Here is a 14,208-nt window from a genome sequence, read left to right as displayed (position 1 = left end):
ATGGAGTTCACCAGAGCTTCACAGGTTGCCGATGGAGCCCTCTTCCACTCCTCCATGACGACATCAAAGCGCTGGTGGATGTAAGAGACCTTGAGCTTCAGGTTGCCACAATGCACCCGCTTTTGGAAATTAGAACAAAAAGAAAATGTAACCTTAACCGGCTCTTGACAAGAGTGCTTACATATTCAACTACATGTTCTTTGCCAGAAAAGCCTCCACCATCGGCTTGTCAGGCAGCACCTCACTCTCCTCAGATAATGAATATATCTGACTCCTGCTGCTGATCTTTGCCGCAACACTTGTTCTGCTTGCGTTGAATGCAGCACTTGGTCTTTGACTAAACTATGTGATTTATAACTATAAAAATGACGGTAGGGGTCGGTTCCGCCGTGGACAAGTGATGTAATCGTTAGGCGGGTGGACACCATGCATCACCGGTGACACAGACTATCACAACCAGCCTATCCAAGATACAACTAAATTTGATGTGGTTTTAGAAAACTTGTCACAATACACTTTCCCATTGAGATCCAAAAGGTTCAAAAGTTCTTATTCCTATAATCTTTCAACTTTCACAATACGGGTGCACAATGTGTTTGAGGGGCACCTGAGCAGGGTTGTGTCATTACTGATGTTTACACTACAAACAGTTCAAAGTGTGGAGATGGGTGCTTCTGTTGTGCCAACAAACACACACACACACACGCATTGTGTAGTGAAGAACCTTTGTCACGCCAATACTGCCAAAAACAAACAGAAAGCGATTAGGGCAGGCCGATATCACCTTGTTTAAACACACAAGCTCAAAAACTAACCCAGTTACGCTTGTGTATAATCTCCCAAAACACACACCGGCTAAGTGTCAGTGCTAACACTCCTGCAGGGCAATTCCTGCGCGTATTTGCCGACAATCTACAAGTGTATAGCCTCCAGGAACGTTTCTGGAAAGCTTGGCCCCGTTCCTCGAGTGCGGGCGCGAGAGATATTTTTGAGAATAAACCGGTCGTAATTTCTGGTCGAAACTCTCCTGAGCTGTGAACGACCAGAATTTCAAACCACAGGGCACGACATTAACGCTTGACCGGGACAAGTGAATGTATTGTATGGGCAAGTGAGAGAGAATTTGACTTGCATACTTTATTTACTGTACATCCCCAAAATTAATCTCTGTCTTTGCGGCAATTAAATTGACTCTCCAAATGAAATATATATATTTTTATCTTCAAACGAGTAATATTTTTACAAGGACTGTGAATGACAAATTGACTTGTCCGAAGGACATTGACATGATAATGCTTAATCTCAAGACAAAAATTATTAAATCACGAAGAGTCGGTTTCTGTACAAATGTCTTAAGCGGTTATTAATAGTGGCACATTTTTTAAGATAAACAGTGATGTAGCAAAGGAATCCACCTAAATGAGTATTACCGTTGTGGTGGCGCTAAAACTCTGCAACTTAAACAAATTAAATAACTTTATTCTTTGTAAACAAATAATATATAATCATAGCTTTCTTTAACTATGGATATGTATACATGTATGTACATCTGCATGGAATACAATACACACTGTGACAAAGAAGATAATAGTACCAAGAGGGACTGATGTCGCTGTAGTTTGTCCCAGTACAAATGTGTTGTAAACCAAGAAGAGCTGGAGGCCGTATCCAACTATTCCCGAACCCCAAGATTTTAATTATCTTTAATAAACATTCATTAATAAAAACACGAGACCCAGACCCGAACAGAACTGAAGAGCTTCTGGGTCAGAACCTGTCTGAGCTGGATGGCCATGTGTGGACTCAGTTCTCCCAAGAGAACAGGCCTTAAGGAAGTCATAAATAGTAATTTGACCTCTCTTATATGGGAACTGAACACAGGCTGGGATCGGGGGATATTTTTGCAGCAAACACAACCCTGGCGGCACTGCCTTGTTCCAAGGAACCGCAATTAAATGATTCAATAGAGATTTCCAGCATGTTTCCCAACAGTGAGGCTGTCTGAACGAGAATGTGCACTGGATTTGGCACGAAGCACAGCCTAAATTATATAATACAGCTGAGAGCAGTATTAAATGCCAGTATTTAAATAAGACGAATCAACCGCGAATCTGTTGACACCAATCAACAGCGAATCAGAACTGACTCTGGTTCTGCTGTTAATAATAATACAAAAATTGAATTTTCTCCCCAACACTTTCTAACGGTTAAGTCACAGACAATAATGGCATGTAACCACATAGTCTTGAAAGTCGTAGATGGGTTTTGGGCACTTTTCAACTGGTCAGGCTGACCATCCGAGTACCCAAATGCTTTCAAAAGCATCAAACCATACCAGCATGACCAGTTTGGCCAGGCTGGGAGACCAGGAAACCACCTCAGGTTAGCTTATACAATTTTTCCAGCAGGATGGCATTACACAAGTACTACGAGAAGACATTTTTTGGGGGGTTCGTTTTGATACTGTGTCTAATGAACCCCATAGTCTAATGAATGGGAAACACTGACAGATAAATACAAGTTCTGAAGCACAAGGGTGAATAAATGACAGAATTTGCATTTTTGAGTGAACTGTCCCAGTCATGTTAACTTGTATCCTTTCGTATTTCAATAACTTTCAGCTTTTTTCTATGTGTGATTATGTGCGCAAAAGACGATATAAGCCTTGTCTTGTCAAGATGCCCGTACCAGGTCAAAAAAACAGAGACTCCTTTTCGCTGGACTAACTGTTACATTCCTCATGAGCATCCAAAGTCGCTCTTCTGAGTCAATCTCTCTTTACTTGTCTTTTACCCCCTTTCCCATTACCATTTCTGCATTCATTGCAAAACGACGAGGATGAAGCCATAGAACCGTCTATAATATGTCTTAGCCTATAAAAGGCATATTGTTTTAACTACGTCAAAATAATAACTGTATTGCGTTAAACATTATTGTTTGTGCATGAATGGTGCATGTCACAGCTAAGAGGTTCCTCAAATACAAGCAAGTGATGCTTGTTTGCCCAATGTCTAACAACAAGATTATAATGCGATTATCCTGCACTGCATAACATCCACATATCGAGTTCAATACGATCAACCAACAACAACGAGCCTGCCCTGCATTCACTTCCTGTCACATGACCTTTGACCCCAGCATTTGTGGTCTCAGTCTCGCTGAGTCACGTGTCCCAAAAACGCCAGAGAGGCGATGCGTCTGTATTGCCTTGGTTCTGCTGAAATGTAGCTCTTAGCTGTCGAAAGGATCTAGCGAAAACGTGACAAGCTAATTAGCATGATGCAAGGACCACCTGTCTCTCACTCTCAATATGTCGCTTTCTCGGAGACACAAGTAACTCACTCCCACTCGCTCTCTTCCTCTCTTGGCTAACCGCAATGTTTCCACTCGCCCTGCCAACCTCAGTAGTGCAGACAATAGCAGAGAAATCAAGGAGAGATGTGAAAGGTTGACATACATTTTTTGGTTGAACTATTCATTTAACATGTATCAGTCTACACTAGTCTAAACTGGCTTGTCAACCTCATAAGTTGATTTTTTGCATTTGTGGTTTTATACATCCTGAAAACGCTGTTATGACCCAAAAAAAACGTTATGCATGTTACAAATACGTACTGTAAAAGGTTAACTGGAGTACAGTGTTAGGGTCTGAAGTGCACATCTGGACTGAGCGCTTCAAGAAGGATGTGCTGCCACATCCCTGTCTGGGCTGAAAGGAAAGACGCCGGGCGGCTCTGGGAAAGATGTTTTCACGCAGCTTCCTGTTTCGGGTTTCTCACTACGAACGGGTCTCAGACTTTTCCGCTCGTCCATTAGACCCGTTCTCTTGGTTTCTGACTTCCTGTCTCCAACTCTCTTTCCGCACTTGTGTCTTCTGTGGAGCGTGTGCTTTCTGTTCTGCTGATAATTCCATTTCAATTTCTCTCACTTTCTCAAAGATGAGCGGGGAATGAAGAGGCGAGGAGATGATTGAGAGAGAAAGAGGTTCCTGTGGTTTCTAATGACACCATATTAGGGCACAATGATGAGACCAAGGATACGACTCAACTCCCACCCTCTCTCGGTCTGTCATCCCTCCATTCCAAACTCTGTTGTTTTAGTTACAGCACTTAAATGAGGGCATAGAGTGCATAGGGAGTCCCTCTTTCTTTGCCATCTGACTCCATCCCGGTCTCGCTCTCGTTCTGGTATCGAGCTCACGGGATGACGCACAGAACAAGCAAGCTGCGTCATACTGACCCACACACAGACTTACAGCGATGTCCCTCAGTAGTCTATCAGTGATCAAGATGGATGAGACACAGCGTTTCTACGTCTTTTCCCTTGGACAAGTACACAACTGTGGTTTGCGAAAGCATGCAGTACATGTTTATTTCCTGTAGAGAGAGGACAATTTATTAAAAAGCATGCTCGGACATTCCTTCTTAAGCCAGGTGCACACGGTTCAGGCTTTCCTATAACTAAACTGCGGTAGCGACACAAAGGTCAGGGGTTTTGAGTCACATGGAAGCCAAGTTGCTTTGGCTACAAAACCAGAAACATACATTTTGGCCACTATTTTGTATTGTGGGGGGGAGAATCAGCAGTTTATGTGTTTGTGCATTGTTCACTGATGGCCGACCAAACTGGATTTGGTCAGAAATTTCTGACATGGTAAGGAGTCTAAGAAGTATACTTACAATGTGTATTGTAGAATGTGATATAAAAGACTGCTGATGATAAAAAAGCCTGCAAATTCCATCTGGGCTTGCAAACAATTGTACATTTACAAGCATGTTTGATGTTAAGCTATACACAGTGAAGACTTAAATTCCAAATGTCCATGTATAGATCCGAGGGCTGCTCAACAATAAATCACTTCCGGAATAAAATAAATAATATAGCAAGAACATACATCTGTTCTCATTGCTGCTGTCCATCACATATCAGTATATAATTGTGTTCTCTTAATTGCATTACAGAAGCACCGTCACACAGTTCCCACTGCGGCCAAACAGTTCTCTTCCATACAATGGTTATACAGAATGACGCACTGTGTGGTTAAGTGCCACATGCATGCATGAGTGATCTCTTAACATTTGCTTGTATCCTTGCATTAAAAAACAAACTCGCACACAAAGCTTCACATGTCACCGCTGGGAAATCTGACATCCAGATCTGATGCTACACCCCTGTGTGTGAGCTTTGGGCAGGTGTGCAAGTCATGCAGAAGGTCACGGCGCGGGCCAGTGTGTTTATTGTACGCAAACATGCACATAATACAAAAACTCTTCAACAGACACAGGCTAAGGCCATGTTCACCTTCTCTTTTAATGCTGCTAGCGTAGGTTTTACATTATAATTTTTAAGGATGCAACGATACTGGTATCGGCCCGATACATTTCCTAACAAGAAATTAGCATCGAACCGCTAACAGTTAACGTAACAGCTAGCGAAATATTCAGAAACTGTTTAAATATGTATTCTATACTTAATCAAAACAATCCAACCGTTTAAATAATCTTACTTGGAATGCACAATAAAAAAACCTATGAAATGAAAATAAATAAACTCAAACTCTTCACATTTACTTCAAGGTGCTCCGTTCACACAACACCTCACAGTGACAGCTCTAGTCCAAACATGAATGAACTGTCAAACTCGTATACTATTTGCACAGCATGCCTGTAACCATAGTGCCAGATTTCAATTTAATTTAAACACAAGAAGTTGCATTGTAACAACAACATTGGCGATGTTGTACTAAAAACCAAACTCAACCCTCACATGCGTACAGTATGTTGTTCGAGAAATCTGGAGTTGTATTGTGGCGCATATTAACGCTTGTAGACTATATACAGTAACGCAGCTGTAGATAGATCAGCTGTGCAAATCATTACTAAACAGTTTGACATGAGCTCCGTGCTTTTATTAGCACATTTAAGGTTACGGGGAGTGACGGGTGACATGACAGAGTTGTACTAGTGTACTAGTTGTACAGTATGATTCCTTTCACACAAAAGGGCTTCTCCGTAAATGCGTTGATAGCGGTCGTCACAATTAACGCACTTACCCCATATTATGTTTCTTGGGTCTGCTCCATTCCTTTCAAGGCAAACAAACTAGGACCCCTTTACCTGTTGCTTAGTGACGGTTGTGTTGAAGTAAGTCAGAAATGTGGAGTCGAGATCTGTGTAGTTCGACTACATCTAATATTGATTCATGAGTTGTGTATGTGGGCTCAATCTGTGCAGCATTCAAAACTTAACCCCCAAACTGGCTAGTGATTTGACATAGTTACCACAACATCTGGACATGATTCCCATAATTTCATTCACCACGACCCTGTCCAAAGACTCACAGACCCCCCCTCAAGCCCCATTTTCAAAAACTCATCGATATATCGGTTATCGGTAGAGATGAGTCACGAATTTCGAATATTCGAATAGTTTATTCAATTATAGAATTTCGAATAGTGGGTGCGATCTTAAAAAATTATCCGTGTTTTCAAGTGTAACGCGTTCATGTAACCAAAGGGTGGCGCTACCAATAACGACGCATCTTAAACCTAAAGGCTGTCAATCAAGAGACATTTTCCCACAAGAATTGGTAACGGAGTTACGCACACTGTAGACCCGCGTGGTATAACGGAAATGGTAAATTGAGACGATGTCAAAAATGTGTTCTGTGTGGGGGTCCTTTAATAAAATGAATGAGAATAAAGTGCAGTGCAAACTCTGCAATGCAAAGCTGGCTTATCATGGATCAACAACTACGATGCACAATCATTTCAGGGCGAAGCACCAAGCAGGTCCATCCACAGGTCAGCAATCAGTTGCTAGTTTATGGTCAGACCAACCAATTTGGATGCCAGACGGGCGGAGCAAATAACGGCTCTAAATAGCAAGATGATCGCTAATGATATGCTTCCGATCGGCTTTGTCAAAGGAGAGGGCTTAAAAAATCTTATGGAGTTTGTACAGCCCGAGTTTACTGTTCGTCTAGAAAAACGATCACTGCCAGACTGGAGAAACTTTTTCATGACAATAGAAATAGAAACCTTTTGAGCTATTAATTTATGAAATCACTCCGAACTGTTAATAAATGCAATCATTCGGTTAATATGTTTTAACGCGTGTTAAGTCTGGTCTAAAATCTTTATGGCTTTAATATATTTTCTTTGATCAATCACACTGTTTTTTAGTTGGTATAAATGTGCATGCTCAAATTTTACAAGGAAATGTTCTAGCATTATGAGTGGTTGATTCTGATCGACGTACTGTTAATAAGTGCCTTCATTCGGTTGATAATATATTAATGTTTCAGCACGTTATTTTAATGTATTGCTTGATTTAAGATTGCCTATTCCATAATACATAAAGCAGTGTGCCGTCATACGGATTTGAAGCAAATGGTCTCACTCTCTCTCCGTTTGTGTGTGTGTAATACTGTAAATGCGTCCATGTGGGGGTGGGGTGCGAATTTCGAATAATTTTCGAATAGTTCTCATCGATCTTCAAATATTATTTTTGCTTTAAATGCCCATCCCTAGTTATCAGCTTCCAATGGTTAAGAATTATCGGTTATCTTTTTTGGGCAAAATTTAAAAAATGTGTGTTTCCCTAATTATAATCCTACGGAGTAATCTGTGTATAAAAAAAGTCCACAGTATTTTTTTAACGCCACCGTCTTTTTCTGCAGCTTACCAATGACAGATACATGACGATTCCATAACATCATGCGAGGAACGTGATTGGTCGAGAAGGATCAAGCTCGTAAAAATAAAATGGCACCATTGTCAACTTTTTCTTATCAAAAAAGAAGACGAGTGTGAACACAGCCTAAGTTGACCTTGATGTATATGAGATCAGTATAGATTTCAAAGGATTACCATCCATGAGGGCATACCATGTGGTCTTTTGCATTTTTGGTACCCAAACTACAGTTAAAGAGATAGTTGGCACAAAAATGTAAAAATCAGATTTTTATTCACCATTCTAAACCTGTACAAAACCTTCTCATGTGGAACACAAAAGAAGATGTTTTGAGGGAAATCTCAATAGTTTTGTGTCTATACAATGGAAGTCAATGGAGTTCAATGTTGTTTGGTTACCAAGTTCTTCAAAATATATTCATTTGTGTTCTGCAGATGAAAGAAAGTCATGCAGGTTTGGAATGACAGGAGGGTAAGTCAATGATGAAAGAATTTTCATTTGTTAAAGGTGTTTCAACAGACAGATCAGTGAACCATTCCCACAGTGCTTGCTTTGTAACGCACATTTTCCCACACACAACACGACTCTGACCTCCGGGTACAGGAAGGTGTCTTATCAAAGTAATTCCCTGACCTGTCCACATGCAATACAAGGCCACAGCCTGGCAAACACACAAAACGAACCAGCTGTGTCAACACACACACAAGCAGTTATGTAGTGATGTAAAAGTCAGGCGATTGAGAGAAAAATGTCTGGAGCAAAATATGCTCTCTGTCTGAAAGCCTGCCTGGTGAATGTGCCTCAGCATGTTTCTGCAGGAAAAAAGATTTTTCAGATTAGTCAAAAAGAGGCCATGACATCACCTGACAACACTTTTACTCAAAAATATATGTAAGAGCTTCTGTATTGAACAGCTAAAGAGAAAACAAAAGGTGTGTGCCTGGGTCTCAGAGTTGACTGGCTGACAGAAAATACACAGAGTGGTTCTCGGAAATGAATCTGGATTTACAGCAATGTCTCTGTTGGCGTCGTGAGCCAGATTTCTACAGATAGACAGATGGAGCCTATTGCACTTCAGCACAGAATGAACCCTCCCTGAACTTTTACATCAGGTGTCTCACTGAAATAAATACATTCCGATGTTTTTACAAACTTTCTTTTTTTCATTTCTTTTGCATAAGTTTATTACACTATTTAAAAACAGACACAGAATTATGAATATTAGATTTTATGTGCAATATTAATAAGTAACAATAGGGACGGGCATTTTTGACCATTTTTTATTTTGAGTACTGGTCAGGTTTGAAAAACGAGTACTGATTAATCAGGGGGCGGGGCGCGTGCATCATGGCAATGATGTTACGATTTTAATTAGGCTACAACACTGATGCGAAAATGTATGTTGATTAAACTATGACAAGATCTGTTGTCAAATTATATATATAAAAAAGCATTTACCTTCAGACACTGACAGACAGAAATGCAACAGGGCAGAGTAAATGATGCTTCACCTAAAACTGTATGATAATACTTATTTTAAAAACTCCGTAACCAGCAATATTAACTTCTCCATTGTTGTGTATGGTTGGTCAATGTATTGTTTGTCCCGCCTATCTAGCTGTTGGACAGCTGTGCAAAAACGTCAGTGACGAGTTCTGTGCTTTTCCCCAAGTTAAAGAGAAAAAAAATATTTTTAAAAGACCGGGAAAAAGAACTCGTGAAACATCATTATGATACACAGATGCAGTGTCATCAGTTTGTCTAAAAGAATACAGAACGGTTGAATATTTTACACACCATTGACACGTGGTAAGGAGCAGGTGTACATTTATTTCGTACCAACTAACATTTTGAAAATACAAACATTTTCATGAATCCAAAACGACTTTACGAACAATTAACACAAAAAATCGTTCTGCTTGTGTTTCATGAATGATGCCCGTTGTGTATGAAAATGTTGTACACCGTTTTTACTTCAGTCTTCAACACATCATCAAACATAACTGGACATCTAAAGACAAAAATAGCCTTCCAACTGTGTGTATTTACACCCACATACACTCGCGTTGTGGCTATAGTTTCTCAACAGACTGGACAAACCAGTCCAGCCCGGCCAGTCACAATGACAGTGTGATCTTAGCGCTCGGATGAAAAAGCGGAATGAGGAGGACAGATAATTTATAGATTCTTCACTCCATGTGCGCTCAACACAACGAAAACTCTATAGATATTTCTGTATATATTTACTATTGGCAAAATATGGTTGTTTATTCATGTCTATGCATCTGAATGGAGGAAGTGAATTGCTTTCCCAAATAAAGAGCTAGTCCGTACAGCCTGGCAAGAGTGTATGTCCGAGTGTGATTGGCAGGGTTGGGCTTCTTATCTGCATGAACACACTATGATCTGAGCGGATCATTTCCACCAAAACTAGCATCGAGAGCAGGGCTGACCAATATAATGTACATACATTTAATAACACCATAAAAACAAAACTCATGAAACTTGTTAGGAAACGTAAAAGGCCTAATAAAAAGTACATTTAAAATCATTAACCATAATGATATTTACAACATCGCTAAATAAAATGTTTTTTCCTGCCAATAGGGGTGTAATGATTGACACAAATTGTGTGGGGTGTAATATTAGATACAAATTGTTATAGACTTGACAATATTCAAGATTTAATTAAACTTTCTGTTTGTGAATAGTTTTTTCAGGGCTAGTTCACCCAAAATGAAATGAAAATTCTGTGATTATTTACTTAAACCATGTCTACTCCGGAAGCTAAAGGTGCGATGCAACGAACCCACTAAGAACAAGCAGGTTGACTGCGCCGCATCCAGTGTGGACAAAATTTGAATTTATAATGAGTTCGAATGTGTTTCTAATGCCTTTTTCTTGTCCCGTGTGGACACTATGTTACTCTCAGGTTGTTCAATTTTCTTTGTTCTGTTAAACCCAAAGAAAGATATTTTTAAGAATGTTAGAAAAGTTTCAGTTCTGTGACATACTCCAATACCATAGTAGGAAAAAACATTTTTTTTTGTTCTGTAGAACAGAAAGTGAGATGTTTTTGGAGAATTTCGTAAAACAAACAGTTTGGGGCACTTTGACTACCATTACATTTTTCCTAGTATGGCTCTCAATGATGTACCAGATTAGAAAATTGCTAACATTCTTCCAAATATCTTCATCAGAACAAGTCATTTAAACAGGTATGAAATGACATCAGGCTGAATAAATGATGACAGAATTTTCATTTTTGGGTGAACTAAGATCTAACCCTAAGAAAGCACTTTTGTCATAACACATCAATGACTTAAGCTATAATGCAGATGCTTTACAAATGACACTTCATAGAAATAATTTGTTGTTGAACTGTAGTTAATATTGTAGTTTCTGTGAATTCCGATTCATTTACCTGTACTGATATTCCTTCATCTTTCTGTCTCTTCACTTTCCTATTTCTCTCCAACATTTGATTTTCCTTCTATCCCAGAGAGAAAAACATACATCTGCATCTCTTAACCAATGAGATTCAAGCAGGCAGGAACAGTGCTGTCAGTAATTCAATTCTATGTATTCCCAGTTGATTTCAAGCGTACATTTATGCTTTTACCCAAAGCGACTTACATTGCATTATCCTATACATTTGTTTCAAAGTATTCTATGTATTGTTTCTAACTTTGCTCTCTCAACAACCTCAAAACGCATTTCGTGCATCCCCATCACTCAAATGCTTTGTCAGTGTTCTCTAGCATGTAAGCGCCATGAGATTGATGACTGCAGTCTTCTCATTAAAGAGAGAAACAGGCAGGAGAGAAACAAATGCTTATGTTATTCATTCCTAATCAATCTATTTTCTGTGTGCCGCAGTGATAAGTTACCGGGCCGCTTTCTTTTACACTGTTGAAACAGTGGTGGCACAGATCAATACACAATGTGGCACTAATACGTAATACAATTCAATGAGGGAAAATGCCAAAATTGAATTTAATGGACAATTATGTTTTACAATATTTTCTAGATTTACAAAACAAATACTGTTTATTATCGGCTAACAATGCGGTTAAAGGAGTTAGGAACTAACATTATGTCAGCAGTCACTGATACCAGACAAAATTCTTAAAAAAAAAAACAGTTTGCAGGATTCGAATTGAACCGCCTACTATATAAAACAACAACAGTCAACGTGGCTAATTTAATTGCTTTCAGTATAAACACACATCTTCAAATATAGTTTGTTTAGACAGAACACACACATAGGTGTGGAGCAGGGAGGGTCAAACCACAGACAGGTAGCGTCCAGGGAAAATGCTAGAAATAGAAACCCTCACGGCGAGACAGACAGTGACGTATTCCTCACACATCTGGGCGGCTCGCATGTCCATTCTGTGTTTCATTGTTCACACCCAATACAATCAGACAGTAACATGAGGCTTACTAGATCACAATCAGCTGGAAAACCATCTGTGATAGACAAGAGAACCATCCAGTCCATCACCTATTACACAAATGTGTGATATGTCAGGCAGTCAGCATTACTTTCATCCAACTAGAGTAGAGTACTTTCTAAATAACGGCCTCACCTCACTAACATCTGGATATAGAAATGTTTGAAAATGCATTAAAATATTAAATTCACCAATTGACTACCTGTTTTAAACCTTATGTCAAAACAGTGAATCACAGTTTTCAAAGAGAAAGTTCACCCAAAAATTCATTCAATTCATTTATTCACCATCGTGTCTTTTTAAAACCAGTATGCAACTCTTCCTTCTGTGGAACACAAAAAAACATATTTTTGGGGGAATGTTTCTGTGGTTTGTCTTCATACAATGGAAGTCAATGGAGGTCAAGTATTGTTTGGTTACCAATAGGGCTGTCACAATAAACCGACGATAAATATCACATGATTTATGCGCAGCTTTTGAGTGAAGTTCGGGAAAATGCTGCTGTATCCAAAAGCCACAGGGCGCTATCGTGCGGAAACTCCAAATTTGCACTGCAGAAGAAGACCATTACACAGTCTAGAATCTAAGAAATCCCTATGGACATCTCTTTATCAATGTTGCTCAAGGAATATCACTGTCGGGTATTTTTATGATAATAAAGTATATTTATAATGATCAAGTTTGACGGGTGTTGCTTTTTCAAATGCACATTATAAGGGACTCAAACTCGCACTGCTTTTAGATCGAGCAATATTTCCTACTGATCCCAGAGGCTTGCTTCACAGACAAGCTACACATAAAAAAAAAATATCGACACATTTCATATCGCAGCCAGCTTGATTTCAATAGGATTTAGTGGTATCGCGATACATTATCATGCAGGGCTAGTTACCAACATTCTTTAAAAGATCTACTTTTGTGTTCCGCATAAGAAAGAAAACCAAACAGGTTTGAAATGACAAGAGGATGAGATGATCAAATATTTGAAATTTTTGGGTGAATTATCCCTTTAAAATAGAGATGCACCGATTGCAATTTTCTTAGGAGATTCCGTTTTCCAATTTTCTTACAAGTGAAACCTGCCGATTCCCTGTCCAAAAACTATAATTGACAGTATGCTATATTTAAAACCATATTACTTTTTTTAAATATATTTTTTTATTTTCATTACATAAATGATTGAACATTACAATTTCCCCAAATGCAGTTCTCCAAGGTTCATTAAATTACAGAATCTTCTCTTGCCCAAACAACTCTTAATTTGAAGAACTATGTGACACACAGATGTTGAAGAAACATGTCACTTAATTTACTTTTTTCATTTTTTTACTCATCTCACAAACCTCTAATATAACAAAAAGCACTTCAACTTTATTCTTGTCCGTTTCTGTTAATGTAACTAACATTTCCTGATTTATTTTTTTCTTAAATGTAAAATGGTAGAAGTCGTGTTGAATGTCATTTTACCTAGGTGAAATTACGACAGTTTAAATGTAAAACAAGCAATCATGTTGAATGGAATTAACGGTTGTTTTACACAGAGTGAACGACTTCAACATGAGTTTAGCATGTGTCAGAGTTTAACATCACGGTGACATTATTGTCCCCATCAAAGGCAACAGAAGAATGGCTTGGAATCGGTGAGACTGGCCGGGCAGTCGTACAATACACCGGCCGATTCCGGACTCTGGCCAGTCAATCGGTGCACCTCTTCTTTCGAGGCCTTGTACTGTTTGGATAAACTAAGATCATTACTATATAACTCATAACTATAAAGCCACTATACTTCAGTCACCACTCCTCTCTGACTGGCAAGAGGATTTCTGAAGAAACACAGCTGATAAAGAAGGGAGGAGAAACATACAACAAGAAATTCGGTAAAGAAAAAGGAAGCAGGAAAAGTCATTTTTTACTGGTGTGTGACTTTAAATCTTAAAGCTTAGTTAGATGTTGACATTTATGTAGCCATTGATGTTATTGAAAAGCTCAGTCATCAATGTGTGAAGGCTGAATCAGAGGTAGGCCAAAAAATAAGTCCTAGAACAGCAATACAAAAA

The 14,208-nt window shown here is 39.0% G+C and overlaps 1 protein-coding gene across 1 annotated transcript in view; it reads right to left on the bottom strand.

Annotated features, from left to right (window-relative positions):
- Positions 1-14,208, bottom strand: part of adcy9 (adenylate cyclase 9) — a 29,453-nt gene that overhangs the window by 10,858 nt on the left and 4,387 nt on the right. The gene's annotated exons all lie outside the window — the stretch shown is intronic.

Source organism: Triplophysa dalaica, chromosome 10 (assembly GCF_015846415.1).
Source record: "Triplophysa dalaica isolate WHDGS20190420 chromosome 10, ASM1584641v1, whole genome shotgun sequence".
Taxonomy (NCBI): domain Eukaryota; kingdom Metazoa; phylum Chordata; class Actinopteri; order Cypriniformes; family Nemacheilidae; genus Triplophysa; species Triplophysa dalaica.
This window is presented reverse-complemented; position numbering and strand designations above follow the sequence as displayed.